This window comes from Kryptolebias marmoratus, linkage group LG17 (assembly GCF_001649575.2).
Source record: "Kryptolebias marmoratus isolate JLee-2015 linkage group LG17, ASM164957v2, whole genome shotgun sequence".
NCBI lineage: Eukaryota > Metazoa > Chordata > Actinopteri > Cyprinodontiformes > Rivulidae > Kryptolebias > Kryptolebias marmoratus.
In genome coordinates, this window is record NC_051446.1 from 14,658,107 (window position 1) to 14,676,042 (window position 17,936).

At 41.4% G+C, this 17,936-nt stretch overlaps 1 long non-coding RNA gene across 1 annotated transcript in view; it reads left to right on the forward strand.

Annotated features, from left to right (window-relative positions):
• LOC112450573 overlaps window positions 1-17,936 on the forward strand; it is a 134,068-nt gene that overhangs the window by 51,850 nt on the left and 64,282 nt on the right. The gene's annotated exons all lie outside the window — the stretch shown is intronic.

Consider the following 17,936-nt stretch of genomic DNA (forward strand, 5'->3'; position numbering starts at 1 on the left):
CCGAGGTACACGCTCCCCCCCCCCCCACCCCCACCCTACCCCTCGCCGACTGCACAAAGTGTCAGAGGGGCCTGCCCACCCCGGCCACTTTCACTATGATTGACAGCCACGGGCTCCCCCCTCCACCCCCCACCCTCTTCTCACAACGTGGAAAATATCAGCCACAACGACAAGGATCAACTGGGTCCTAAAGCACCGGTTTCAGCCTGTATTTGAATATATATGTATATATTTAATATATATCCCCAAATACTACAAGACATTGTCAAACATTTCAATCTTCATGAGATTTCCATCAGCAGAGTCTCTGTGATGCTGAGGAGTCTCCTAGGCTTGAACTTTCCCATGGAGCTGATGGGAAACGTTTGAAAGCTTGTCTCTGCGGAAAGAGGGGCATCACATTCCACCTTTGTTCGTAGGGATTTGGGTCCACACAGGAATTGGCCCGTTGAACCCAGAGGTCACAAAATAGGCACATAATTAAGGGCTATAAATGGCTGTGGAGAACTACCTTCACCATTATTAAGTCATGCAAGAACTTTTTAACTGTTCTTTGAATTATGTTGATTCTCCTTTATGGCATCTTGGAAAAAATATTTAGGCAAGTTATGTTTTACATTGTGTCAAAACAATTTGTTTACTTTAAATAGCCAAAAACGTTGCAAAAGGAGGAATTTGAATACTTTTGTTGTATGGTATAACATAGAAGCAATCATAAAGCAACCACTGAGACGTTTTGAAATATTTAATAAACTTTTAAAATAAGCACTCTTTCTGTATGATTGTTATTAATCACAAAAAGGACATAACTCTGTTTAGACATGTTTACCTTCTGAGCTGCAGCTGGAGTCCTACATTCATCTTGCAATTTGGGAAGGCTGTCATTGTGCTTGCATTTTGTGGTGATCACTAGAGGGCGTTGATCCAGCATGGTAAGGACATGAGGCCAGGGGCTCCCTGCACTCTCTCTCCCTTCATGTTTGAGTGCACAGGGAAAGAATGTTCACTCAAAGTTACAGTGCAGCTCATGTGAACCTGTTGGCCAACGTTGGGATTGAATTTCTAAAAATAAAAGTACATTTTCAGACCCTAAGAAAAAGTAGGTTTGTTAACCTGAGTAAACTAAAAAAAGAGCCCAGCACTCCTTGAAGAAATGCTGCCACGTTTTATACCAGATGTTTAAACTGAGACCATCTTACTTTGAAAAACAATTGAGTTTTATCATTGTTGGTCAAACCTTGAAAAAGCATCATGTGCTTTATTACACAATATCGCAAAATTTCACGTGAACTGTTAACGCTCAGAGAATATCTTCTGAACGGCTCCCAGCTACTACCACACAAAAATGTAGCTCTATATCTGTAAAACTGACTGAGTTATAACCATTTTTTTAGCTGTGACAGCCACCCTGAATTAGGTCAAAGCCAAAAGTTAATCAACTGTAGATGTCCATCCATCCATCCATCCATCCATCCATCCATCCATCCATCCATCCATCCATCCATCCATCCATATCTGTGTAGCAACAGGTCCAGGAGAGAAACCCAGACCTCCCTCTCCCCAGTGACACTCTCCAGCTCCTCCTGAGGGATCCCATAGTGTTCTCAGGCCAGAGAAGATACATAATCACTCCAGCTAGTTGTCAGTCTGTCCTGAGGTCTCTTCCCAATGGAATATGCCTTGAAAACCTCCAAAAGTAGGTGTCCAAGAGGCATCCTAATCAGATCCCCTCAACTGACTCCTTTTGATGCAAAAGAGCATCAGCTCTACTCCAGATGATGGAGCTATTCAGGCTCTCTGTAAGACCGAGCCCGGCCACCCTACAAAGGGAGCTCATTTCAACTGCTTGTGTCTGGGATCTTGTTCTTTCGGTCCTGATCCTTACCTCATAACCACCATACCTCACCATGATCAACCAAAGCAATGCTCTCATTACGGTGGATGAGGTCCAGTCTTTCTGAGTGCTTTATTAAAATTCATCCACTTGTTCACAACTTATCTTGCTAATAGACAAACACACAGATGCTCACATGCATAGAGAAATTTGCATTTATATCCTTATTAAACATTATTTTGACTTCCATTTATTTCTGTCATGCTGAACTCTAATTCTAAACTAAACTCAATTCACACCTTAGCCTTAACTCTAAGCTGTAACCCAAAAATGATATCCCACCATATTAAGATTGGGCTTTGGTTGTCACAAAGACCAATGGTCCTGACAAGATAGGTGATTATACCAGAAAAGGTCCTAAAAAAGATAACAAAAACCAGGTACCAACACACACAGGCAGTTACACTACATCCCTATTTCATTGGCAAAAGATAAATAATAAAAATGTCCAAATGTTATCTTTTCATGAATTATATAGCTTTTATCACAACAACTGCTATTATCAAAGTATAAATTCAGCCCATTTATTGTTTAAACTTATGCACAGTGAAAAGTTTGCCTGGAGTTTGTCTTTTGTTTTGCATCCTGTGACTAAATTCCTGCTGACCCCGTCGACATGTAGGCACATACAGCCATAATCTGGTTAATAATTAGAGTTCCAATGTAGACAGAACTCAGTGGGCAGCGGGGACAGTAAGGCTGAGTTGGCTACTGTAGAACTGGCCCTTCCCATTGTCTTCCTCTGCAGGTCTTTGGGTGTTGTGCTGAGAAAGAAGCCCCATGCAGGGAGAAGCACTTCCCCTCCTCCTTGTCTCAAGCACTAATACTCCAGCAGCCCAGCAATAAGTCGACCCCCATTCCCTGGCTAATTACTGGAGATAAAGACAAGGAGAGGAAAGAGGAGGGGACCTGAGGACACAGCCAGAAAAAGGTGGTGATGTTGAGCAAGTAAGCTAAAGAAGTGATGATGAGGATGGTGGTTTAAGCGAGAAGAAAAAGGTGGTAGGAGCGGTAGTGCTGGATGACAGATTACTGCAGGATGGCTAATTAAATAATGGCATTAAAGAGTTCCGGCTCATTTTAACGAAGCTCGTCAGCATCTGATGACCGGGATGCTGGGCTGGGGGTGGGCCACACGATAGAGGCAAGAGGTGGGACTTGTGCTGAAAATTGGTCTTGTATAACAAGGGGACTTAGCTCTTTGGTTCTGCAGTGATTGTTCACGCTCCCTTAGGCTTCAATAGGGCGCATGTGAGGGTGCACCGGGGGGGTAGTGGACTTCCCTTAGGCACAGATTGGACCCCCTTCTCCTCATTTGCTACGAGTGCTACACACATACACATATACACCCACTCAGAGGACATGCACAACCACATGCACACTAACACCCTTACAGCTCGTTACAAAGGCCTCTACCCAAGGTCCAGACAGAAGCTTATCCTGTACAGGGGCACAGCAAGGGGCGAGCCAGGCCAGACTGGCTGACTGTGCCCACTGGGGACTGGTAGAATGGCACAGAGGGGTGGATGGAGCCAAACTGTTTAGAGAAAAGCAAGGGGAATAAAAACACAAGAGACTCGGAAAAGAAGGGGGGAAAAAATCTCTGAACAATGCTTGATCAACAAATTCAGCATTGTAGCAGGGTTTCATATTGTATCAACACACCTGTAAAGTTATAAAAAGCAATGTGTTATTGTAAATTGAAAATATTCTTGAGTGTCAAAAATAATACCACTCTGAGATGACCAAACAGCCTTTCGTTGGGATCATTGAAGCTCAAAGCATTATTTCATTTTAGACTCTCTGACAAAAAAAGGTAAGCTGGCATATGCAGCACCAAAGGGAGACAGCATTAATATCAGGTGACACATTTGATGGGGAACCAATTAAGTTTATATATCAGGTCACTGTAACATCTGCACAGTATACATGCTGGTCAATTGCTCGCAATGACTTCCCTGCCCCATGCAAAGCCAAGATGCAACACCTAAAAAAATTCCTTCAACTGCTGGTAATGCAGTCTATGAGCATCCTCTGTGTCTGGTGACCTTCACTGACCCAGAAACTGCCTGATAACACCATCAATTCACTTGTGATGTCACCACTTGCGCCATCTAATTCTGTCACTGTTCTGCATGTGGGGAGAATCCTTCCAGATTTCTATTTTTATTTTTTTTTGTTTGTTTGTTTTAGTGGTCAGTTTTCAGTACCAACCTGAGCCCAAACACTTTTACTGGAATGGTCAAAACTTCAAAAAGTTAAATTTCCAGCAACCCTGAGATTGGACGCTCTGTGTATTTGTCTGTATTGTAATTTCCAGCATGAAAGCCAGTTTAAATGTTTTTGTTGTAATAGCTGTAAAAACAAGAGCAACTCATTGGCGAGACAGATATCTCTTGCCTTGCATGAGAAGCCATAACGATTCAAAATAGAAGTGCTCACAATTAAAATAAATATAGTTTTCCACTAATATTGCATGCTCTTTTTTCCCCCTGCTGCCAAGCCATTGTCTCAAGTCCTGTTCTCTCGCCTTCATTTTTGACTCTGTCTCTGTGCTTTAACCCAAAGCAGATGGTTCGGGAAGCATGTCAAAAATCTGTCTCCCGTTAGCACTACTTTTGAAGCCCCCCTTCTTTTCATTTTTTTCCTCTCCTCTGAAATTCATCATAAAGTTATTTTTGCTTATGCCCAGTAAACAGCATCAAAGTTCTATATTTTTTTTCCTTTCCTCCAACAAAAAAAAAGAAAAAGAACCAGCCCTAAATGTGTAGCTTACCCTTTTTATTAAAAGACCGCTGTGCCATGCTGTTGTTCAATCTATAATGTCAATCTAAGCAGGGCCCTACATCCTTTGTTTCTTTTACAGCATTCCAGCCGTGATGGAGAAAATGCTGCGTGATACATGATCAAAAGCTGTGATTAATGGTGATAATATCACACACAGCATATTGGATTTGCAATGTGATAGTGGGGTTTTCTTTGAACTCGGAGAGGGAAGAACTCAAGCAAAGCCAGAAAGCGAGACTGTACCACAAACAGACTATAAATATAAAGGTTTTGCTGTCACTCTTGTACGTGCTCAGCCACTCTCTGCAGTAACTGCTCATTATCTGAGTTGACTTTTTTTCTCAAACATTTTATCATAGTGGAAATATTGCTTGACTCCCAGAACATGGTTATTTTTAGATGTTTTTATTCTTTGCTTTTGAGACAAACAGTAAATATATGTATGTCTCTACTCTGTTTTATTTCGATGGGTTTAGAGGAGTAGCATTCTTACTTCAGCATTTCCGCCTTTCCTGATTAATACAATGTTAATTTGGTCCTACTTGTTGGTCTAAGTACTGAAATCTAGACTGATTTAATTTGTCATATTAAAATAAAAAAATAACAGCTCAGCGACATTTCACATTTTTTCCCTCCTACTTTAATTGTTTCCACTGGAAGACAGTGGGAGCCGCATGTGTTTTCTGTTCTTTAGATATCTTCCTGATTTTGCTCTCCCATTCGTCTTCCTTCCTTATTTTCTCACCAAATTGGGAAGGGATAAGGGTGGAATTAAACTGATCACCACCCTCTGGAAAGCAACAGTGAAATAAAAAAAATGGTGGTGGTGGGGGGGATTGCATTCCAAACATCCGGAGAGGTCTTTCCTGTGGCAGTACGTCATCATTGGCCTGGTGCCCAATTCCCACCATTCACAAAAGGGTCACTGTTGGATTCCTCATGGTGGCACATCCTTCAGGATAAGTAAAAAAAAAAGATAGAGCTCACTAGAGAAAGAAATACAAAATAAAAACCAAATTAAAATGTTATAAGTAATGTTAAGACCAAATGGCCGGCAAATTCCACACTGAAAGGCACGAATGACCACAGACAGCTCTGTTGACCAGTGTTTTGCATTCCTCAAGTCAGACTTGGCAGGTTGAAAACGGTGTTTGAATAGATGCCCTGGCAGAGACACGAGAGCTGCGATAGTGAAACACACAATATATCTCAGTCTATTTGGACAGTTAAGTCATGTGTTTTCACTGTTCACGACTCCTGAAGATTTAATCTGTCACTCTAATCTGCCTTTTCATCAGTGAAATCATTGTTGGCACGCTGTATCACTCACTCTCCATATGCTTGTTGGTATTAAATAACTTACTGTGATCCAGTCTTTACGCAAGAAAAGGGAGATGGAAAAGTATCTATAATGGAATAAAGACTTCAGACAAAAACAATCTGGTTCCTTCCAACTCCTCTGTTCCACTTGAAATGACCAATTTTGAAACACAACTGTGTCAAGACAATGTCAATAGTCTCCTTTTATCACTAACTAAAAAGTAATTTGATGTAAAATGTGACCACATGTTTTTCAGAAGCTTTGTCCAACTTAGGTAAACCCTGACCACAAGTAACTGGCATTTTGTTCATTCTCCCAACCACTAAGCCATTGTGTTGCCACAGGCCGTCTTGTCAAAATCAAACAGTTTGCCCGCAGCCACTGACCACAGCAGATGTTCCTCTGCCCAACGCTCTCCTCAACATGTGTGTTCTGTTGAGTCTACAGCCAAGATACTTTCACAGACTGGCATTGCGTAAGAAAAACATAGGGAGGGAATTTCTACGATAGTCTTTTCATTAGTCTGTGACAGGATTCGGAGAGGGGGTGGCCCTGTTTAAACCTGGCAGCTTGTTAAACCACATTAAAAACTGAACTGTCATGAATGGAATGCAGTCAAATCACTGGTGCAGGTTGCACAGACATGATGGACCGCGTAGGTGTCACGACCTAAACGAGTCCCGGCACCCGCAATCAAGCATGTCGACAAATGGCAGAGTTGGCCCCTGGTGCCCTCAGGCCCTCTGACATGTTTGTGGAACATGCAGGAGGGTAAGAGGGTGACGGCCTGCCGAGATGCCAGGAGGACTGGGAAGGCTCTGAGAAATGTCTCGCCAACGTGTGAGCGCGCACTGCCGCCCAGGGGTTGCCTGCCTGCTTGGGAACCGGACGAATGGGGACGTAGTTTGACAACAGCCTCAGTGCAGGCTCGGAGAGATAGTTTGTCCAAGGGATGTACCAGATGTTGACTCACGCTGGTTTGCTAATCAAGAGCCACAAGCCCCTGGAGCCATGTGTAAACAGGACCGTCTGCCTTTCTGAGCAACCCCAGGAAAATGGAGGTGGGCTGGACGGGGCTGGTTGCGATAACAATTCAAGATTTAGAATTAAGAGGCAAAAAATATCAGTTGTTTAGACTTGTTAGTTTCAAATACAGAAAACCAGTAAACCCTTAAAGGTCCTTTACCAAATTGTCAGTCAGAATGATAGCTATTTTCAATTTTCTAAAAACACACTTTTGGACTTTTACTGGCCTCAGGCAGAAATTTTAAACTACCATCACAGATTTTGTTACAACGAAGCAGTAAGCAGAAAACAGATAGCACTCCCCATATGAGGAGGAGCAGACAGAGGCTGTTAAATGCATTTACACTCCAATAACTTTCCCAAGTCAAAGGGACCAGAGAGGGGAGAAGCAGGAAAGGAGGAGAGTGACGGCAAACTGCCTGGCCAAGTGGATCAACAAGGAGCTATTGATACAAGAGATCTGTGCTGATGTGAGTCTAACAGGATCACAATTGTGGTTTGTGCTTGTAACCCTGCTGACCTTTTCAAGCATTAGATTTAGCCTGTTTTGGAGCTGGAGCAACAAAACTTTATTCTTAAAAAAAATGGAAATCAGTGTTTATATGAAAGTTCTGAATCTTGTTATTGATATACAGCCCAGTGGAAAGTTTCCAGACTTTTCCACGTCTTTCTTTTTCTTCTCAGCTCTCTGCACAACTGCCCAGAATGAAAAACTAAAAACATGTTTTTTGTGTCGTTGTTGACTTTTTCAAACTCAAAGGCAAACAATAGATGAAACATAAAATATTTTAACAGAGTCACTTTTTTATTTCCACCCTTTACCATTTCAAAATACGAAGGAAAAACTCCAAAGTAAATGTTGGCATTATGCATGCCCAATAGCGTTTAAAGCCAATGTGGCAAGTATTACAACTTGTAAACAGTCTGTGTAGCAGCTAACAATCTTTCAGTTCTTGTGTAGAAAATTTTCATTGTTTTCTTCTGCAAAAAGAGCTGTGAGGTTGAATAGCTTTAGAACAGTGGTAGGAAAGTTGTCTTCTAATTGGTGGTTTGGTCCCCAGCACCTGCAGTGTATCAAAGTGCCCTTGGGCAAATCATTGTACCCCCACTATCCTTATCAGTGTATGAAATTATACAAGTACTGTAAATGGAGACTGTAAACATATAATAAAAAGCACTGCTGGTGTGTGTGTGTGTGTGTGTGTGTGTGTGAATGGAAAACATATTGTAAAATGCTTTGTAGAAGCAGGGTGAGGTTATAAAAGTGTTAAATACTGTAAGTGTGGACCATTTATCATTTATTGGGTTGTCTTGTATGATCTGCTGTATTGAGGTCTAGCAACAGATTGTCAATCTTATTTATATTGAACTACTTTAATGACCGTAGGAACCTTTGACTGATGTCTTCAGAATTCAAAGAATTGTTGAACAGTGAACCACACTTTAGTGTCTTCTACATCAGTCTGATGATCTTTAGATTTGTCTTTCTAGAAATAATTCAACTTTTGTCAGTCTTCTTCACTTAAGTTCCTCTCCACAATTTTGTTGAACTGCAAGTCTTAATTACTTTATAAACAAAAAAACTGCTGCTAAGAAAAAACTTCACACCTTTTCAACCCTCCATGTGGTTTGTAGATATCACCTGTTTTGATTATTTGTGTTCTGCCAGCTAGTTTGATTAGCTACAGTGGCCACTGACAGTTTGAACAAGGTTTGAAGAATCTGAGCACTGTAAAGGGCAAATGCCTACATTTTATTAGCACATAAACTGTTGTTAGTGTGACAGCTTCACTGCAAAGGACACAGAACAATGTTAACAATTCAGTGACTGTAGATGGTGTGTAATAGAGCTTGTCATTACAAACAGTAAACCTATAACCATACAGAGAGAGTGAAGCAGAGTCCAGAGTTGGGCACCTTTTAACTGTCTGCCCGTTAACAGTGTGTGCGCGTGCATGGATATGTGTTTGTGTGTGTGTGGTGTAATTACAGCCAGGCCTCCGGCACAGAGCCCAGTAGAAGTATCGTCAGTCTGTCTGTGGCATGTGGTGGTGGTGCTGACCTTCACTCTCTCCTCTCCTTTTCTATCCTCTCCTCTTCAGTCCCAAGATCTGGTGGTTTTCTGATGGAGCTACTTCCTACCCATGGATTGTAATTTGCTTGTGTGCTGATGATTTTTATGTTTAATACTTGTATTTAAGAACCTAAGAGAAACTGTTTCATTACTTTTTTTCCCACTGTAAGTTCTTAATTGGGTTAAAGTGAATTGGTTATTTCCCAACACTATTTACCTGTTTCCTATTTGTTGAATGTTTGTTCTTTTGATCCAACTGATCAGATCTTCCTAGAGATTACACACACAGAAGTTTGTATTTCAATCCTTATGGGGACATTGTATTGACTTCCATATATTTCTGTATCTTAACCCAAACCCTAACTTTAACCATTGCCAGTACACGCATATTCCTAACCCTAATCTGAATTCAGTTCACACCTTGATCCTAAACCATGCCCCTAACCCAAAAGTGACAGTCCACCACATTAGGACCAGGCTTTGGTTTCCACAAGGACCAACAGTCCTAACATGGTAGGTGATTAAAGCATAAAATGTTCTAAAAAGGTAACAAAAACCAGATACAAACGCGCGCACACACACACACACACACATGGCAGGACTAAGTTTGCGTCTACAAAGATTAGGCTAAAATGTGCACAGCATAGCACCATTGTTTATATATTAAAACATGTGCTTGCGGTGTTCACATATGTCCATATAGCTCAAATTGTACGCCAAATACAGTGTCTTTACAATCTTGCTTGCATTTGTTTGTGTGCACAGTCTTTGTGTTTAAGAGTGTGCAATCAGCGAGTCTGGAATTTCTCGAGACATTGCGAATCCTAATGATCAACATTGTGATCCTGTGTTACATGTGCCCTGAGCACATTAACCCAAAGTCAGTTAGACTGCTTTTGTTGTGGTGGGACTTTCATGTAAGGCATTGTTAAAAAAAAATAGACATAGATGAAAGTATTTGAGAATCAAACAGTATCAACACTAGTGGTGACCTTTCATGGGAAGTCATTTTAGCCTTTGAAGGCTGAATTTAAAAATGTGCCACAACAGACTGCAGTAGAAACATTCAAAACATCTTAAAAGTCTAAAAATGTTTTTGAAAATTGGGTGACGTTAGCAACTCTGTAAAAGTGCGGATGCACGATAGTTCAGGTAAACAAGTGCATGTGCCTGTAGCCCCCCTACACACACACTCCCACTGCATCCAGGGGGATTTATTTGACCCCTTATTGCCATCGGTGAGCCTGTGGTGGAGATGAAAGCATGCCTTCCCAGTGTGGCCCCAGTTTCTATAGCTATGGACACAGACTCACACTGGTTGGACACAATAGAGGGGCCCTGCCACTCGCCCCTGCCAGAGCCCTCTCTTCTCCCCATCCCATCCGTCACCGCAATCATATTTTCAAAACAATAACACAGTCAGTGGGGGTGGGCATGATTGAAGTGTGTGCATGTTTGATCTGTTGGAATGGGAGTGTGTACATCCTTTATGTGTGTGTCATTATTTTTAGGCACGCGTTTGTTTCAGCCAAGTGTGAACATGCTCATTTGACATACGTGCAGTTTGGAAGCAACTGCTCTCATGGAAGCAGAATGTGAGTGTGTGTGTGTGTGTGTGTGTGTGTGTGCGCGCACCGTGAGCTGGGCCTTTGATGGCATGGCTGGAGCGTGCCTAATGTGACTGCTTGCTGAGGTGGGGTGGAATCAGGGGGGGTGGCAGCGTTGAGCTCCTGCTCTCGTACTGTCTACCCTGCCGTGGCCCAAGGCTCCCTGTGCAAACTTGAAAGTACCAAAGGAATCCCCCCTCAAAGCCTCTACCACACCCCCATGTTTTCAGAAAGCATGACATCATCCTTTGCACAAAAAAGGTTGGAGTTGAGGTTACTGTGTGTGTGTGTGTGTGTGAGTAAGATGCAAGACCATCAGTCCCACCATTCCACTGAAGACCAAGTATTTTTCCATTCTCTTGTTTTCTTGTTTTTTTTATTTGGATGCCTTTTCAACTCGAACTCAGAGCTGAACTTGATATTTGACTTCCCATCAATTTCCCCTCACTGACAAACACATTTATTAAACATAACAATTTTATTTTCTTTTTTTTTGAGGAACCTTTCATGTCAATGGCTAATGCAGATTAAACCCTAACTGTCTGAAGAAAATAATTTGCTTGCAAGACACCACATAATGCACAAAAAATCCTACTCTACAGACATTTATTCACATTTGGACAAACTGTTTATCTTTCTGAAAATCACGTTTGTGAAATTATATTTCATAGTTTGTCAGTCAGTCCTTACCTTATCACTCATTTGACTAGATTAAGAGAATCTCAGAATGGCTTTCTGAGAGTTAACATTACTTAGACGTTTTCATTACATGGATTGTTCATTTAATGGTTTAATGGACTTGTTTACTTTATGTACACACACTAACAAAATCATTAGGAACCCAGATGAAGTAGTGAAAGAGAAATGAAACTGCCATCTTGGCCATGTGACTGTATTGCAATTACAATATGAGGTGTAATGCCAGGGGGAAAGGCAGAGTGTCTCTCCACAATATTGAAAGAATTGGTATTCTTCCGTTGGTGCAGTCATACACACATACAATGGTCATCTGTGGTAATACAGAACTAAAACTCATTGCTGAACATGAAATGACATCACTCATTATCAGTTCATGCTGCCCAGTTATGGCACCACTTTGAATACAGCTGTTTCTGCTCTGGCGCTAGTGACAGGTGACACACAGGATGGTGAGCCTGTAGTCCATCTGATGCCAGACATGGTGCAGGAAAATACTTGGACTTTAAACAGTCTAATGCCTGTGTTTGAATGGCAAGCGCAGATGTCACAGGTTTCTGTAATGCTTGATGCAGAATACAACATACCTCCTTTGGTATGGTCTGCCTTGATGCCTGGAATCTTCACAACATATATGTGCCCTCACATACTCTGTGCTTCCAGCATTGGGCCTCTGTGACATTTGAATGTTCCACATGCCGAGCAATTGTGCGATTCGACCACCCAGCTTCAAATAAACTTGCAATGGGATACCTATCAAACTCCATCAAGTGCTGGTAATGCTGTCTAATACATCTATGACACATCCTCTGTGTTTACTGACCTTTACTCACTGTTTTGACTGACTGTTGGACGCTCCAGCAACTGCCTGATAACACTACCCCTCCAGTTGTGATGCCAAGACTTAAGTCCTCTGGTGCCTGTTCTGTGGAATAATTTACACATCCATCGCTGGTCTGCATGTGGAGCAAATTAGATCCAAATCATGGTTGTGTTGTTTCAGCTAGTTATGCACATCCAGATTTTTGTCATTTGTTGTGCTCCGCGCAAGTGTAGCAGAGCAGGGTCTGCAAGCAGATTTGTCTCCTTAGGCGTCTTTATAAATGAAGAAAAAAGGTACAATCATTGCAAATGTTACATACACTCAAAAGACTGCTATAAATAAAATGAATAAGATGAGACTTTGTTCTTACATTGCTGTCTGAAGAATGTACTTTATGTGCTGTTTCTGTTGCACTGTGCTAATATAAATGGCAACTTCACTTTGCTGACTTCACAAGTTGTTTGCACCAGAACCAACGCTCAGTATATTACCATGCCTTCAGATTTAAGAAGCAAACTTAGCTGTAGTTGAAGCATAACCAGACAAACAGCTGCAACAAACATATAAACAACTGATGTAATTTGATTCTTTTGCTGTATTTAGTTGACAGAAAAAATGAAGAACAAGGGTCAGATGGCCCGGGGCATCTAAAAAGAGACGTTCTCATAAATGCCTTGAATAGAAGTTGTTTAAGTACACGTTGGTGACAATGAGTCCGAAAACCAGAGGCAAACTCACTAGAAAGGCTAATGTCATGACTACTTGTAACTGCTACTCGCAACACACACAAACTCTCTCTGTCACACACACACACACACACCTCAGAGTTAACAGGCACTTAGGTCAAGACACACCAATATTCACATACGTAAACTATTCTCTCCTTTGCTTTCTCACTCTCTTTGCACACATATATGTAGCTCAGAGGTGAGGGCCCGTCGCCCTCGCCTGTTTAATGGGCCGTCCGTTTGCCAACTGTTCCTTTGAGGGGGCCAGCACGTCGGGCGTCAGAGCTGGGATTTGGGAGGGAGGGCCGGTGCCGCTGGATCAGACAGATGGAGGGGGGTCCGGCTCCATTCATTTAGCTCTATGAGAACAACAGAGCCCCACTTCAAACAACAAGAACGCAACCTGCTGGCTCCAACGTCTGCGAACAAATACGCAGGCACACACAAGTTGCAACACATGTGCTTTTATTAGAGCTTTCTTTTTTTTTTCTTTTTTTTGATCCAGTGGGTCTTTAATGTAAACTCTACCAATAGGTTGGAAACTCAACACCTGAAGATAAAGATGTCACCACTGTTGTTAAAACTGAATTTGCAGCTCATCTGCCAACCTGACACATATGCACCACGCACTTCACACATATGCACACCGCCGCATACAAACACAGGCTCCAGAGTGCCCACCCCATTCCTAACCCTTCTCTCCATGGGACTACCTCCTCTGCTACCACCCAGCCCCGAACACCCCCCCCCACCCTCTGTTCTGAATTCACTGGCACTTCCAGAAAGCTCCGAGGCGCCAGCGGAGTGGGGCTCATCTCTTGGGAACAATAAAGCCAGATCTTCATAAAAACTTCAAAAAGGCCTCGGCAAGTGTTTTATAGGTGCTTTAAAGGTTTATGGGCCCTGGGGAAGGAGAATGAGAGACAGAAATGACGGATGCAGTAGTGGTAGGCTTTATTTTTCCCACCCAATGTACACACATATACAAAAACACACACATGGCTGCAGAAGCACAAACGCATGCTGCCGCTAATCCACCAGTAGGTGCGAAGCTGAAATCGGCTGGTGGTAGGCAGGGTGGGACAGGGGGGTGGTGGTGGATGCAAGAGGCAAAAAAAAGTAGTTGAGTTGAGGTGCAACAGGTGATAACCTGGTGCAGTAATGAAACAGATGATAAAAGATGGATGCCACTGTAAAAAGCTTGTGTTTCAGCCTATTTTAAATTTCAAGATAAATGGCAGAATAACTTGTTTTGAAACACCAAATGGTTAAAACCAATGGCTTTTTTTTTATCTATGCCATGGGTGGCGTTTCAAGTATTGGGGAAAATCAGGTTTAAAAAGTACTCAAATATTGGGAAAGCATTTTAGCACAAAACGGTGCCCTTTTTGATGAAATGAAGTATCCCAGATCACAAATAAACTAAACGTCTGGCACTTGGAACAAACCAAAATGCTAAAATTTAACATCTTATTGTTCACACAGATTACATTTCTTTGAAATTTTGAAAAAAGAAAGAAAGAGAGAGAGAAAAAAAAAGACAAAAAACAGTGAAGTTAAAGCTGGAGTGGGTACAGCGTCCACACAGGATGGTCCCAGTACAAGTTTTATGTACTGCTACTGCCATGTAAACAAAAACAAAAGGAACACTGCTCTAATTAAAAGGAAAAGAGAAAATACACCTCATATAATATTTTCAGGTGTTGACAGAAACTGCTAAATAAAGCAGTTTAGCTGCCAAACAGATGCACACAGGAACATGTTCCCCAGCATTCATTTATGCATTTACAAAAAAGATGTATTATTAATTTCTTTGTGTTTAATGTTTCAAAAGATTAAAGGCACTCATTCAGTTTATAGTGTATTCTGTGTTTGTCTGTGAGTGTGTGTGGGACTGAGTGAAAAAAGACGTTAACATTCAAACAAGCAAAGAGCATTTTTAAAAACGCAGTTACAACCCACCCCACCCCTGTCACTCATTGCTGAGCTGGCTGTAATAAGCATGAGCAAAGGCGAGATGTGCCATGTTTTACTGGAGAAACTGCAACAATTTCATGTCTGCATTAAGAGTCACATGTTTATGCAGCTTATTGATGAGAATTGTTTTAGTCAGCAGGAGCGTCAAATCTGTGCGCCTGTTTTTTACTCATGTAAAGTGAGCTACTAGGTTATTTAGGTGTTTGTGTTTTTAAGCTATTTGGGTAAGGTGTAGACAAACCCTTTGACCCCTAATGCCCAGCACCCTCTGTAAGGGTCAAGAGGTGGAGCCCATCGGCTTGGAACAGATAAGGGCCTGAAATCGGCTCACTTTCAAAGAGGACTGGTTGCTCTTCTTTTTAAGAAGGCTTGGCCTCACATACGATTAGCAGTTTAAACTCATCCAGTGTTTGCAAAGAAGCTCAACAGCCACTGAATCCCACTGTTGTGCCAGTGGAAGTGCTCAAGAAAGCGCCTATCAAGTGATTCTCCCACACGACCTCAGCCACACGCCCTTTAGATGCAGGTATTTTGATGAGTCACGCTGCATCCAAGCTGAGCACTTTTTTTTGCTTCAAATCTCTTCAGTGAGCATGAATAGCCACTATTCAAGGCGTTTTTGGAATGTTTTCTTTGTATGTGTTCAGATATACGCCAAGGGTTATATTTAGATCGGGTCCTCCTGGAGTCAGAAGGTTTAAAATTAGGAGGTGTCAGAATTCCAGTACAATTCTTAAGTTACTGTCAATAAATGCTCAAGGGCCACTCTTAAAGGTGCAGTGCACTGGCAAGTAATATCGCATGATTTGTGTGTGATGGGATGCTTGGGAGATGTGAGTGGATTTGTCTTGATATAGTTTGAAAGTGTAAATCTTCTAAATGGTGCACATGTGCATTTACACATCTATATATCAAGATTCTTGAGTGCATGCTGTGTGCCAGTATACGTTTATGTGTGTGCGTTTGTGTGTCCCTTTCCATTAGTGTTTGTAGGATCTGTTGACAGGCAAGCATGCAGCATTTTATTTGCTCAAGGGCTGAAAAAACACATGGCGCTAGCAAGGGAGCACTGTGATATGAGCCTGCTGAAAGCACGCTGGCCAGCCAGAATTCAAGCCTGGGATCATGAGTCAACTAAACATATAAACACGCTGTGCCTAAGCAGGACTGTGCAGCATAAAAATTTATTATTGCATAAGCAAAGAAACGTATTCTGCTGCAAGCTAACAAACAGACTTTTCTAATGTAAAGACATATATATCTTTATAACCAAGAATTATTTCTATATTTATATTTTTTAAACTATATACTGTACAAGAAAAGTGTTCTTCAAAGCCTGCTAATCACAAGAAAGTGAACTTTTCCATACAAATGAAATTCTTAGATATTCTTGTTTGACATGTTGTACAATATTGTCGACCGGTCCATAGATGATGCAATCACATGTCATGCACACTGTTTTATACCAATTGCAGAAAAAGAATGGATATGCCAGAACTCTGCTCACTGATTTCTTATCAGCTTTTAACACAATTACCTCACAGCTGCTTATAGTGAAGCTTTCTCTGTTTGGGCTAGAAATATCACTCTGTAACAGGATTTTGGACTTCCTATCAGAAAGACTACCCAGTATATGTTGGCAGTAAGTAGTCACAATCCATCAAACTCAGCACAGAAGTTCCTCAAGGATGTGTACTCACTCGTTTACTTTTTACTTTGCTGACACATGACTGTTCTGCTAAATTTAGCACTAACCAACTCATTAAATTTACTGATGACACAACAGTAGTAGGACTCATCTCATCAGCAACAATGTAGAGTAGAGGTGGAACAATTAGTGAGCTGGTGGCAGGGACATAAGTTTGGCCTATAACATCAACAAAACTAAAAAGCTGATTGTAGATTTTTAAACAAAGACTGAAAATTTATTCTTTAACATTGTTTTCACTGCAGAGGGTCGGCAGCATTCAGTTTTGGGGAGTCAGCATTGCTGAGGATCTACCCTGGTGTTGCAATAGCCCACATTTGACCACAAAAGTTCAACAGAGAATTCAAATACTCAGGAGACGGAAGCATGAAAGACTTCTCGCTCTCTATCCTCACTACTTATTTACTGGAGTTTCGATGAGAGCATCCTAACAGGTGTCACAGCTAATCAACTTTAGCAAAGACAAAATTTGCTATAACTCAGTCAATTTTACAGATATTGAGCTAATATTTTGTATGAAAGTAAATTGGGGTCATCCACAACACATACAGCTAATTGTGCTACAAGTGCTCATGAATCATGTGACATATTTGCTTAATACCTTAGCATGCAAGACATGAAAGGTGCATTCGTTCGCTGAATGTTCAACTTCAGTTTTGACCATTTCTTAGCCCCGATTTTTGTCGAACTTCATGAGTTTTAAAATGTTTTTGTTTGTCATTTTTATTTGCACTCTTTCTGAGCATGAAGTAAGCAAAGTCATTCCATGTTTTGATCATATTTGTAAAGACAACTTGAACAGGAACTTTGGTAATCGAGGTTAGATATTGGCATTCTGGATTTCTTTTTACTAAAAGAAGCAGCCCATTTTGTACATTTCTTTTTGAGATTGATCATTTATTTCTGAGGTAATGCACTATCACTCTCTAACTGTTAAAGGCCATCCAATCATTTAAAGTATCTTCCCTATAACTGTAATCTAACTTGCCACAAATCCGATGGTAAAAATGTTCAAAAAGGTTACATCATTGTTCATGCTTGGCAAGTGAGTCCACAGGCCTCATGCCTGTCAGTCGTGTGAAATTCAGTGTGCAGCTGCTCACCATCCAGCTTTCATCAGCTGGGTGGCAAACGGTGATGAGGTCATTACAATCTAGGATCTGCGGGAACAAAAGCTCTCTATTTGTCATTTTCATCATTATCAGATGAATGAATGGCTTTTGTAAAAGTACGTTCCATTTAGATTAAACGGCAAACTAAAAGCTTTAAGCCCCGAAGAAAATCTCATCGGCACA